The sequence below is a fragment of the Ptiloglossa arizonensis genome, chromosome 6, assembly GCF_051014685.1.
Source record: "Ptiloglossa arizonensis isolate GNS036 chromosome 6, iyPtiAriz1_principal, whole genome shotgun sequence".
Lineage (NCBI taxonomy): Eukaryota > Metazoa > Arthropoda > Insecta > Hymenoptera > Colletidae > Ptiloglossa > Ptiloglossa arizonensis.
The window spans coordinates 1,720,692-1,733,050 of record NC_135053.1 but is presented as its reverse complement, the minus strand read 5'-3'; the positions used below and the strand labels follow the sequence as shown (position 1 = coordinate 1,733,050).

Sequence of the window (12,359 nt, the reverse complement as noted above, 5' to 3'; positions counted from 1 at the left end):
TTCATCGTAAGCCCTAGAAAAATTAACTAAAAATTCGATCCAATACGACCTGTAATTTCTTCTACAAATTTTCTTTCCAACTTTCGTGAGTACAGCTGCATACGCTTTCGTTTCGCGATATTAAAATAACTCCTTATTACGTGCACTTTCACTCGCATCTAACAAAGTAACCAAAAAATATGGCGGTTAATGCAGAACCGAAGAGGACTCTCATCTTTTTCTCTTACTAACGCAAATAACTTGATCGCCTTTATTTTGTGCAAATAGAAAGGAAATTATCGCTCGATGTGTCAAACTGTCGAACATTTATCTTCACAAGAGTTGTTACACGTGTTCTCCATCTTCGATTTCAACGAAAGAAATTTTTCACAACTTTGTATCGCCAGTTTCGTATAACCCGACACACATGATACTCTTTTAAGATTGATTCGGGAGCCTATACCGTATCCTGCTCGAGTGAACAATAAAAAAATATCACCCCTTTCCTCGAATGTTCCTCTGCAGAATGTGTTCTCCTGGAAAGTACTTCAAGTTCGTGAACATTCGAAAGCAATAAAACTTTCGAGCTCCGTCTCCTCGAAACACATTTCCGTCACAATACATTTTCGGTGTTAAAATTTCATTTGCTTCTCTAAACGTTGTTTTCAATACTGTGCTGTTCGAAGAAAGGAATGTACGTTTCATAGAAGATTCAAGAAACAGGTTGACGTCTCTTACTGCAACCTAGATATACCCCAACTTTTTATTTCGCCTTGTTCAATTCTTAGTTTTAAACACGCCATACAATGTTGTACTACCTTTACGTCTAAACTCTCGCGCAAAGTGTGTCATTAATGAAATTGAACGAGTTCGGGGCATATGATTTGCATATACATACGTCGTTAGTCTTTTTAGCATCGAAGCACGGTCGTCATTAACAGAAACGGAGATTAGACTTTATCAATCCTCAACGAATGATTAGCTCGCTAGTAATCACGCGTGTTTGCACGGCTGTATAATTTCGTCTGTATGAATATTCGTGCCGTGTACCGACCGAATGTGGGTCATGCGAATAACCTTTCGAACTGGCAGCAATCGTCGCGGTCCTTCAAAATCGATTGCACTCCCGTTAAGGACGTATGAATCTGAGTTTGAAATCAAGCATCTTTATATTCGCGAGATGTCCAACGAATTTCACGGTTTACGCCTAATCGGAGAACTGTCCTGATAAAACAGAAAACTTACGCGGGAATGGGGCACTAAAATATTTCATCTCGAACGGATTGAGCGGTGGTACTTAAATTACGATTAAAAGTATTATAATATTTGTAATTATTCAAGGAGATTCAAATATACAGCACTCCATGGTATTAAATAAATCGATACACGGTCTTCGGAGGAAATTTAATTTTACGTTTGTAAAAATGTCAGTTGACGTGCAGAGAACCCTGCAACGAGTGTTGCGACTGAAAAGAAGGTTCGATTTAAAAATAAATCGAAAACGTAGAATAAAATGTGTTTGTACGAGTCTTCAGTTTCGAGAAAATTGATTTTAAAATTGTTCCGGGAACGTATGCGTTTTACTAAAATTCGTTGTAGATATCGCGTTTGGTAGACAATGTTTAGGAGAATTAATTTATCGCTAGAAATATTATTTTTTTACAATCTACTTTGCATAATATGCGCGTTATAAGTAAAACGACGAACACGTAGATAATTATGTGTTGTATTTGCAAAATCGATTTTATAAAAAAGGCAGCCCTATTCTACGTTTCAGATTTATTTTTAAACAACGAACTTATTTCGAATACTAAGCTAGGTATGTGCAGAGTACCCCACGGACTGAAACGTCGTTACACCGTCGAAACAGTTTGAAAATGTAACGACATAAGCGAAAGCGAAGTTAAAATGTTCCCGAAGCTAAGAGTATTCTGTAAAAATGGTATGATGCTTTTTTGTAACAATTTTTTATAAGAAAATGTAATTTTTCTTTGATAAAACACGATACACTTAAATGTATAAAAGTAACACGGGAATGTAAAGCATCCGAAAAACTATTCCTTTTTGTCTTATATCTTTTTTTCATATCTCAATCCATATCAATAATTAATCCAATTCCAATTCCGTGAACCACACTGTATGGTAAAACTGGATGAATTACTCAACATTCTTCAGAATTTGAAATATTGGTTGAATACGCACATTATTTTAACGTTTCTTGATAAATGTTCAGCGTTTTATTTTCTGGAACAAAAATAAACGGAGCACTACTGCTACTCGCCCACGTAAGGTATTAAAGGCAAAGATGATATTTCAGTTATTGTAAATTCTATCGAACATTTGTATACAACAACCAAAAATTTCTAAATTTGAATCGTAACAATTTCTTTCGTATACATTTTTCTTGTAAAAGCAACAGTAAACGAGATACCATACATTTTACAGTCGGTGTCTTCCATGATTCCTCCTCTCAACCAAAATTTTACGATGTCGTGTAGCTTGGATTTGAAGTTAGGCTATCCTATAAATACACTAAATTTCATGGTAATTTCTCGGTCGTTTACCCCTGATCCGGTATGAAATACTGAGACGAAGCTGGATTTTATTTACAGATTCCATCGTCCACCAGTACAGATTTACTCCACCCTGAGATAGTTTCGTATCTCTTTCCCGTTTTCACGGTAAATTATTCGTTTCGATTCATGGAAACTTGGAACTCTAGGCATTGTACGATGTATACTAAACGTAAAAGATGCACCGAGAGCTCGATACAACCTAGTATCATATTCAACACATCCTCGAGCTTGTTTCTTTTGATTGCTAGATTCATTGTTCCCTTGTACGGTTGCGATGCATTTTACAAAGCAAGATTCACCGAGATCCCGGTTACCAAAGAACACACCATCAAATCGAACACGAACGAAAGCCAAGTATACACTGTAGTTAAAAAGCACCGAAGATACCATCGTATAGAAGCTTTAGTTGCTGCTGGAAAACGTGTACCAAACACTCGACTTTCGACACCGCAGGGATCTTCGTTTTACTTCAATAAGCGCTCGATTTACACACGTAATCGTCAATTAGTCTTTCATTCGATGGAAGCTTTTACAGCTAACATTCGATACGGAGCATTATCGATCTAAAATTTTGGTTCGTCTGCAACTATAATGTAGGATGTCCCAATTATCACCGGTCGATTTACTTTTTGAATAAAACTCAAACAGTTTAAGTCATTTTGATATATTTTTTTTTTTTATTAAAAGTACAAACTTGGGAGTTAATAATGGAATAAGATATCTTCCAAATAGCCGCCCCTTTCGCTATGTACTTTTCCATGATTAATTTCCTATCTGTCTAGATGACATATATCACGTTTCAAGTTAATTGGTTTGACGTTTTAAAAATAGCGTGAAATTCAAATCGACCGGTGATTGGGACACCCTGTACATACAGAAAACGCGGCTTTGTTTGTATATTTATTTTGGAAATCAAACTTGAGAATCTTTCTATCGTATACAAATTTTCGATAAAATCGATAGAAACCGAGATAAATAAAAGACAGTTTTATCTATATGTACATTATAAAATGTACGATATCTCATTTATCGTTATTTTTACAGCAAAAACGCATAGAATGAAAATTGTTGTATTTCAAATTTAAAAACTTTCTTGTTGAATACAAATTTTAAATAAACTGAATAGTAGTCGATATATCGTCCCTGATTTGAAATACCGTACATGGGTGAATAGCGGTAGAGCCCTATTTAATTCTGCATTAGAAAATGAAACAAAAAACGTTCTATACTGGCAAACGCTAAAAATATTTTTACATTAGAGCAATGTATTCTGTTCTTGTAGAACATCGGTTAATGCTGCCGTTCGTTTATATTTTGTAAGAGAATGTAAGCGAATGGAAGATAAACTCGATCGTCTGTTTCATAGTTTTTTTCTGTATGAAGAATGAATAAATAAGTATTCTGGAAACCACGAGGCTGATTGAGAATTATGTAGCGTGTCAGGATAGTCTCTCACCGGTACGGTTATCCACTAACGAGATATTGATTCTTGACCATAGCTATCCGAGGCTTCGATCAATTTTAGTAACACAATTCTACTGCGAAGGAATTTTTCTATTCTCTTGTGTAAGAAGAGTGGAAAATTTTATGAAAATCATTTCTGTTGGATTTGTTCCTGAGAATAGATATAGAGTAAATCGTATAAATAAAATGTAATTTATGCGATGTATGATGTGAATTTTTACATTTTTGAGTAGTTCTTTTGAGAATAAAAACGTTTGACAAGAAACAAACAAACCTATTACAGGTATGAATAAAAATTCTAGGTAATTTTAGGTATTGTATGCTTATGAGCATTGTTTGTTCCATGGTACAATACCTCAATCAATATTGATGTGTTTAAAATACTGTTAAAGGAAATTGATAAATGAAGTGATCAATACTGGGAGATCTTTCCCTGTAGAATATTTTGCGTTATATTTTCTCTGTCGTGTAAAGTAAGAAAAATGTTTGAAAGGAATGTTATTTGTTATCAAGAGAACTATTTGAAAATGAGAAAATTCACATGAAACGTTGGATAGAAGACTCCAGAGAACACTGATACATATATCGAAAAAACATTTCGTACCTATCCTCGATATTTTCTGAGAAAGTAACTTATGATACTTTCGGAGCATCATAGGGACCATCCGATATACTATATCATCGAATGACGAATCCATTACATTGGAGATGTTGTACAAACGCGTGTAACATCGAAGTCATCAAAAAATACTTTAGATATCATACCTTTATTAATTATTTGAATTCTATGACATACAAATTTATGAATCTTTTTTCTCATTAACGAGTAAACATTCGAGCAATATGTTTATAGAAAATAAAATTAAATCGTGTGTGTCCATTTCCATAGAGCTATTATTTAATACGAACAGTCTGAAGCAGCCTTAAGGAAGAAATTAATATGGATGGCCCCCCGTGCACCGTTCATAAACGTAACGCAGAGATTGCTGCAAGCTTGTATCCCAAACTTTATAGCCTTGACCACAGAACTTCCTTAATTACTTGCACTTCCCAGAAATCCTAGCTGATCATCGTTTCCAAGAAACACTTTACTCTACACACTGTCCCAGTTTTTCTTCCCTTAATTTAAGTTTTTTATTGTCCGTCAAACTTTTTGTAATTACTTACACTATTTTAAAAATCTTAGGCAATTATCGTTTCTAGGAAATATAGGAAGAATCAAAGTTCTCGCACTTCTCTGTAATCCTTCTAGACATCTAATTTAGGATAATTCGATTAGAATTATTCAAGAATATTTCGCTTTAGCCACGTCTAAATTTACACTTTGTTACATAAATGTACATATACCCATTTAATATGGTTTGAAAAGTTAAACAAGTGATGCTTGTTGTTATAGAACTTTTTATGGAGAACTAGAAAAATATTAATATCCATTTCGATGGGAATAATTTTCATACACTTTAGTATCCTTACCTGTGATATTTTAATGTATATTTTTATAACATTTTATTTGTTGTTGTCTTCTCATAATCGAGTTTAATAAATACTATTATTTTTTTTTCAATATATTTATAATTTTCATCGACAAAGAATTCAATACCTTCAAGATTCTCGAAAGAGTGCGAGGGCAGTAAGATGACAGCTGATAGAATAAATGTAGATTTTTGCGATTGACTGTATATCATAACGATATTATCGAAAGAAAACTTAGTCTTCTTCAGGTCTATGAACTAATCGCCCTGAATCTACTAGAGTCTTAAACCTATTACAATCTTGTGCCTAATTGACTCTGTCAAACTGTCTTTACATATGCAGGTCTGGGTAAAAGAATTTACACTTCGAAGGTTTCAAGCTCTTCTCCAATTATAAACGATGTTTCAAATAAGCGACTGACATGAATAGATGAGACGATTTGTGGTGATTCGACTAAATGCCATAATTTTTTAAAATAACTGATTATATTGGTACAGGTAAGGAACTTTGGTGACTTTTTCTTGAGGAAAAACTACATCTATGCATTACTACGTCTTTTTTTTTGCGTGCATATAATGATAAAAAGCGTATAATTTAAACTACGTGTAGAAAATAAATAATAACGTTGATCATAGTAAATTGCATAATTTGCATAAATGCATAAAGACGTTGTAAAGTGGACGCAGTCTGCTTTACAACTATTGTGAAACATATTCGTTATTAGGAAATTAGAAATATTTTGTCAAGTACGCATTGTTTTATCATTTGCCCTTAACAGGTACTTTTATATCCACGATAACGCGAAGAATCGATCAATCTGGAAAAAGTACACGATTCCAGTTAAAAAAACATCGACAACCTTGAAATCTGAAAAAAAAAAAAATAACCTGGAAAATCATTTTTTTCCTCTCACTGTAGTTCTTCTCACTTTGCTCTAGATAACTTTTGTATATACTATCGATAAACAACGGAAATAATTAGGTGGCCCAAAATAATCACTTCCACCATAAAATTATAATTAAAAAATATCTTAGAACACGATTACATATGTAAGCAATACATCAATGGAAAAATATTTTTTTATCACCACTATATTTGGTATTACCCTGTACGTTGGTTTTATACGTTTGAAGTGAAACTCTCTTCCAGAATGCATATTTTATATACAGAGTTTCAAAAGTACTTTCTTATTTCGTTGGCATGTAAATATAAAAAAATAAAATCTGTCGTAAAATAAAAAAAGAATAGAAATATTTTTCTAAATTCCATTACGAAGTGATGAATAAGTTGATTATATGGATTTACATATAATTACCGATTCTAAGAAGTTACATTCAGTGTTTAGTAATTTAACGCCGTATCCCTGAGAGTATTCTCGTTAAAAGATTGAATTTTGTTCTTTCTGATAATATTTTCAGCGAGCTGCCGTAGCAATGATAGAAACTGATAGTATAATATTATGAAAGAGCATGCAAAACTTGACAAAGTACAGCTTTGCAAAATTGCGATATAAATTAGCTAAGTAAAAACTATGCTTTCGAAGTGTTACTTTGTAGTTTTTTAATTACAAAATTGGTACACTTACTTGGAAAAGGGAAGGCGTCGAGTCCTTGAAAGATTAATTAAAGAATTCCAGGCGGAACGCAAAGGAGTTAACTACACTTAAAGCGTTCACTCCATATTTTAGAAAAAAAAAACAACGAAATTTATGTTCTTCGCATGTAACTTCCGTCATTTATGGTACACTTTAACTGCACCCTTTTTAGCTTGCCTTTGCACTTATATATTTTAAATATATTCTTCTCGTAATAACTATGCTACCCTACCGTAAAAGCTATTTCTGATAATCAAGCCGAAAGAATTTATCGCGTATAGTGAAAGAACGTCGGATTACGTTTCTAAAAGTAAAACGGAAGAATCATTAGAGCGCAGAACAATCACTAATGCTCCAAAAACACGCAAACTATTTTTTCGTTGTTCACGTACCCCCACGATCAGTCAATGACCCAGGTGTTTACGTTCGCGTATCTGACAATCGATTAAATCTTTAGTCTGCTTTTTATATTTAATCCTAACGAATATTACGTTAGAAAAGGACGAGAGAAGAAGGTACACTCGTTCGTTGAAACACAAATACACCATGTTTCAACAGGGTAACTGTTACATCGTAGTCATCGAACGATGACAAATATGAAAGCGCGGGTCCCAAAAATTGGAAACATTTAAATTGTCAATTGCAACTCGGATCGTAGTAATAGGTTGCTCAATAAGTGTTGTTGTCCGATAAAAAATGGAGCTATTAGATTTGTCGTTTTATTTTTCTAAAGATGGTACTACCCTTTGATGAACGTGTGTAAAGTTTCACGTAGATTCGTCGACTCGTTCGTATATTTACAGTTGTTCAAAAATTGAAGTGTCATAGTAATTTTTTACAATGGAAAAAACGACAAAATTGATCGAACAACCTAGTATATGCCCGTATCGTTGCAATATACGCAGTTTCATCTACTTAGCACTCGAAGCACGAATATTACTCACAATCAGTAATACAGTCAATGACAAAAGTCCATATAATACATTATATAAATTGCAATATCGTATACAAAACGATAGTTTCAATAATCCTAAAGGTATTAAATCCTCTGTCGGTGAAGATCGGAAATATTTTGAAAAAGATAATAATATTTATTAAAATCGTTTATAAGAAACATCGATAAATACAATATCGTACCATATCTACATTGAAATGTACATGAAAATTGTTCCTATTATTATAGATATTAATAATTTTATGGTTCTCCGCTGTGAACAAAAATAGTTCCGTAACAGGGCACGCATTGTTTTGACTTTTCTCCATTAGACCAGTATACGCAATCTTATGTAACTGACTACATTTATTCATCCGTAAAAGAGATGTCTGTCATTTCAAGATGTCGTAGCGAACTAAAATTATTAAATGTTCACAAGGGTGTGCATTGTAATAAAAATGTAACGCTCGATGGAAAGAGTGATCAGCTATTAATATTTATTTTTGCTTACATTATGATACGCTTAGTTCTAGTATCGACGAATTTGAATTGAGGCATTTTTATTTATTTATTTATTTACTTTGTTGAAAGTTTAATACATTCAAAGACAATGCAAAATAAATACAAAAATTTGAAACACACTTCCAGTGCTATAAAAAACTGTCGCGGTCTATAGGCTGTATACTTTAACGTGATGCACGATTTTTCAGTTATTTGTAGGTATCTGTCAAGAAAATTGAAAAGAAAATTGTTCAGTATTAAATACACAACAAATGATAATAACACAAATTTCCAAAATTGTTTCTATAGCAAGACCAAGGTTACATTGGATTTTTCAAATAAGATCAGATATATTTTTCTCGTCGTATCATAGAAGACGTTGAAACGAATTCGAAAACCATATAACATTATATTTTTATTAACACAATACTACGTTTACAGCAGTGAGAATGAAATATTTAACTTTTCGACGTATTCTGCTTTTAGACAGTGTAAACATATTTGACCTTAGATTACCAAATGTAAACATAGCGGATTGTATTATATTGTAATATTATAAAATAAATGAAAATTAACCATAAAAACCTGTTCTTTATTTTAATACTTGTTCAAACTGTATTCTGGTAATATTCTGTTCTCTCGCAAAAGTGTCAGAGTGTTACTATAATTAATAATAGTGTTACTTTAATTATTTTTTTTTTTTATATACAATTTTTATTTATTTCATGAAATTACAACATTATAAAATTCTAGTTCTAGGTTTACGATTCGATAGTCTAAGGTCAAATATGTTTACCCGATCTAAAAGTAGAATTCGACGAAAAGCTGTCGTAAACAAACTGCTATGTTAATAAAAATATATTGTTATATAATTTGTAAATTCGTGTCGAGGTCTTTTACAATACGATGAGAAAAAATAATATTTAGTTCTATTTGAAAGATCCAAGGTGATCTTGGTTTCATTATGAAAACAAACTATTTCAGATATTTGTATATTCCTCATTTATTGTGTATCCTTCTGTTCTTGCAAAAATTTTTTCATCGAATTACCGTAAATTTCTGAAAAATCATGCGTTGCGTTAGGGTGTATACATTCGTCGTATTTGGGCGATATCAAAGACAATTTACAAAACACACGAAGCGATATTTGTCGACTCTCGTTTTGCTACAATTTAACACCGAGTAAGGATCAAAATGTCTCACACATGGCCAGTGATGTCGCTTCGAAGTTATCCTTGTGCAAAGCTGTGGTGGACACTCTAGTGCTTGAACCATAACAGATGTCAACCTCAAATAATGTCGCACGTAGCTTTGTCTTATTGGGCAGTGTCGTGCGAACTTCCGCCAACTTTTTCAAATTGAAAGTGGCTGCGCGAGTTATTTCTAAAGTCGATGTTTCTCATTTTGAATCACTGTTGGCAACAACGGTCTTTATTTCTTTTTCGCACCGATATCAAGGGTCGCACGATAGCTACGCACAAAACAAAACTACGGGCAAAATTTAAAGTCGATATCTGCCCTGGTTTAAGAAACACGACAAAGACGATTAATAAATGCCACTTCATTTGTTTTGTAAATTTGCTGTGTTATTATTCCACAGAAGAATGAATATAGAATTTCATTTTGGGGCACAAGGGGTCTCCTTGAATCGTAGATATTCGTGTCGAGGATCATTGACCGGATACGGTATTTTCAGTTTGAATAGTCGATTGAACATATTTCCTTTATTTAAACTATCGGGACTTGTCACATATAAAGAAACGAGGAAAATTAAATTCTCTCGGTCGAAGTGGTATGCATAAATAGATACGTGGAAATGGAACAGAAAAATACACGAAAGAAAATAAGATAGTTGGATACGTTATTAACGAGCTTAGAGAATCCAGTAATTGGATCGATATAAGAAAGCCCGGTTTCGAAATTTCGTGTTCGAAACGGTGAATTTCGCGAAGTAAACCAGAACGGGCGTTTAAACGAATAAGTTTCGAGGTGATAGAACTATTTGCGTGGCTATTAATAATTTTTAAAGGAAGAATAGCACGTGAATTTTATAGTCGTCGAAGCAGAGGCCGACAATTTCCGGGAGAAAAGAATAAAAATTCTACACTTTAAGATAATAAGTCGAAGAGTTCAATATACACATATATACGTATGCTCTCGAGTATCGTTATATATAAATTTATACATGTATAAATATATTGTTATTATATACTATACAGAATAGATGTTTAACCTTTCGTTCGTGTCCAAGATTGGTAGCGAAACATTATTACGATTACTTGTCAAAGCAATAGATGAAAAGTTTAACTTTTCGAGTTGAATAGACACGTAATTAAAAGATAAAATGGTTTAAACGAACGGAGAAATCGAATAACGCTGACATATTGCAATTGCAAACGAATCGAAGAACTCAACGTATTCACAGCTGCTGATGTAATATTACATCTTGGAAATCATTGCCAGTTGCCGCTGACGTAATACTACTTTCCATATTTGGTGTTTGCGATTCTAGTAACAATCTCGTAACGAATTCAATTCGAGATATTTAAAATCGGACGAACGAGCTTCACAAGACCGAAGTGGTATTATATATCTTTTCATAATTAACGAAAACTTTCCAAAAAACCAGCACACGATACCGCATCGTGGACGACTTTCCTGAAACGTTTGTTTGTTTTCATGTAAAAGAGTTTCGTTCGTTTTAGTTGTCAAAATTGTATTCAACGTATATTAAAAGCAGTACGAATTTTAATATTCCCCGAGTTTCCAGCCTCAGATTCGTAATAGACGAAGTTATCGCAATTTTAAGTAATAGGGAATTACAAGTGAGACCTTTTAAAATCAATTTTCTAATTTTCATTCTCGTGTTAACGACGAAACCCTGCGGCGATCGGCTATAGGATCACGAAAGTGTTAAGAGTGTTCAGAGGGAAAAGAGTGCCCCGAAAACATTTAAACGATCGTCGATATTTAAATACGACCTAGCCATCTCGGTTCGTTCCACCGATAATGAAATCGTTTTCCAAGTAAACAGAAAAGAGAAAATTAAATAGCCATTGTTGAGTAACTACCGTACCAGTCTACCCAATCGTCGCAATTGCGCATAATTATCGCGCAGTGTCAACGATAAATCATAAATAAACGAAAAAAACTGTTCAAATCGATACGCTTACATACCTTACGATTACAGTCCGGTTTACGTTAAAAGATCCTCGAAAGTTATAACAACTCGCGATACTTTTGGCAAATTTTTTACCGATATAGCGTATCGAAGGTTTCAAAGTATCGAGCACTTCATCCAGCGATTATTTCGAGCACCATACCGACGAACGAAATAGTACCGAACTAATGGAACGAAATTCGCTCACCGCTCTGTCATCCGATTGTTTTTGCGCGTCGTTCCAATCGGAATACATAAACGTAACCTGTTGCCAGAACTCGAGGCATAATACACGTATATCGTTGCACGTATGCACATACGTAGACGAGCGCCGACTCGTAGTCAAATTTGACCTCCGATCGTCCAGTGAAGAAAAACACTCGGCGAGCACTGAACGTTAGAAAAGATCCACGCGCAATTCCATCGGGTTTCGCGAAACATTGGGACCGACTCGCTAAAATTACTTATCCTCCGGTGCGTCGCGCAACGCCGAACAATTTTAACAGCGATAAGTTCGCTTTCGACGCGATTAACGTGTAATATACAAATATATACATACATACATAGATATGTGCACGCACACGCGCCCGCATCAATACATTTGTATGTATGTATGTATGTATGTATGTATGTATGTATGTATGTATGTATGTATGTATGTATGTATGTATGTATGTA

At 33.7% G+C, this 12,359-nt stretch overlaps 1 protein-coding gene across 3 annotated transcripts in view; it reads right to left on the bottom strand.

Moving 5' to 3' along the window:
• LOC143148638 (uncharacterized) overlaps positions 1–12,359 on the bottom strand; it is an 87,815-nt gene that overhangs the window by 74,088 nt on the left and 1,368 nt on the right. Inside the window, exon 1 of one of the 3 annotated variants that reach the window (XM_076315169.1) lies at positions 11,699–12,133. The exons of the other annotated variants lie outside the window; for them this stretch is intronic. The gene's annotated coding sequence lies outside the window, so the exon portion shown is untranslated. Of the gene's footprint in view, positions 1–11,698; positions 12,134–12,359 lie in introns of those variants that run through there. 3 annotated transcript variants of the gene reach the window in all.